General features: G+C 41.2%; 1 protein-coding gene across 2 annotated transcripts in view; it reads right to left on the bottom strand.

Moving 5' to 3' along the window:
• The window catches only part of LOC106880136 (tyrosine-protein kinase transmembrane receptor Ror2), a 715149-nt gene that overhangs the window by 137706 nt on the left and 576066 nt on the right, over positions 1–1377 (bottom strand). The window lies entirely within an intron of this gene.

Below are 1377 nucleotides of genomic sequence, written 5' to 3'. Positions count from 1 at the left end.
TATATATATATATATATATATATATATGTGTGTGTGTGTGTATGCGTGTACGTATCTATTTTTGTTAGTATAGACAGAGGGTTATGTGTATATGTATGCGCGTATACATGAACGTATGTATTGACGTCCACTTGTGAATGTATGCTTATCTACACACGTATATATGTATGTACACATGCGTATACAAGGATGCGCATCGTATGCTAGTGTACGCGCGTGTATGCATACGATTGCATGTGTGTATGTGTGTGTCTAATGTATATGTGAGTGAATGTATATGCTTGTGTGCGAAAACGTACGTGTGTGTGAATTCGTTTGTGAATGTGTGAATGTGTTTATATATTTATGCATGTTTGCATGTGTGTATATGTGTGCATGTATGCATGTCTGTGTGAGTTCGTGTACTCGCTAGCATAAATTTAGCCAACGATTTTTGCAAACAATGATAAAACGTGGTATTACCATTGATGTACATGGTAGATTAAGAATGATTAACGGATTAAGACGGTGCCAGGAGATTTGATTGATAAATTTGCAAAGCCAACAATAGTCATATATCTTGTTTTTCCCTTTCTTTGATTGTCATTTACTTTTTGGCGGCGGCGGCGGCGGTGGCGAAGGGGTTACTCTTCTCGAAATGTTTGCTATAAGAGGGAGTTTTGTTGTCATAGGCAATTGCATACGTTAACAACTTCAGTCATCAATAATGAAAGACTCTCTGTTGACCACAACATGATATGAACCCAGGAATGGGAGGTTGCAGTATACATCAAATATCTACGCCCAGTTCTTTAACATGAACACCACCACCACCACCACCACCTCCACCAACATCGCTACCAACACCGCCGCCGCCGCTGCCCAGCAACGACGACGACGAAAAAATAAAATGGCGACGAATGGTTTTGCAATGTTGATCTATCGCAGGCAGATAAATTAACATTTTGGTTTCAGAGACGTTGGAATGGTAAGTCTATGCATTCATGTTTTGTAGAGAGGGCATTTACTAAATAAGCCGAACGATTCTCACGCGAAAAGCCGTGATGTGGAAGAGTCTTTTGACCTTCTGACACAATGCCTGCGGTATTTCGTGAAGGTTTTTTTTTTGTTTTTACCTACTGAGTTCAAATTTCAACGAGGTTAACTTTGCCTTTAGTCTTCCCGTGTTTTAGAATGAGATGATTGGGCGCTGCTTTTCGGACGCTGGCCAATTGGCGCGGCTGATTGGACATTCTGGCTTGTTTTGGCATCAGTACTTTCGGCGTTGGAAGTACACACACACGTACGTACGCACATACACACAGATATGCACGCATACACACACACACACACACACACACACACACACACACACACACACACACACACACACACACA

The sequence above is a fragment of the Octopus bimaculoides genome, chromosome 8 (assembly GCF_001194135.2).
Source record: "Octopus bimaculoides isolate UCB-OBI-ISO-001 chromosome 8, ASM119413v2, whole genome shotgun sequence".
NCBI lineage: Eukaryota > Metazoa > Mollusca > Cephalopoda > Octopoda > Octopodidae > Octopus > Octopus bimaculoides.
Note: the sequence above shows the minus strand (reverse complement) of the source record. Positions and strands in the feature narration are given on the sequence as shown.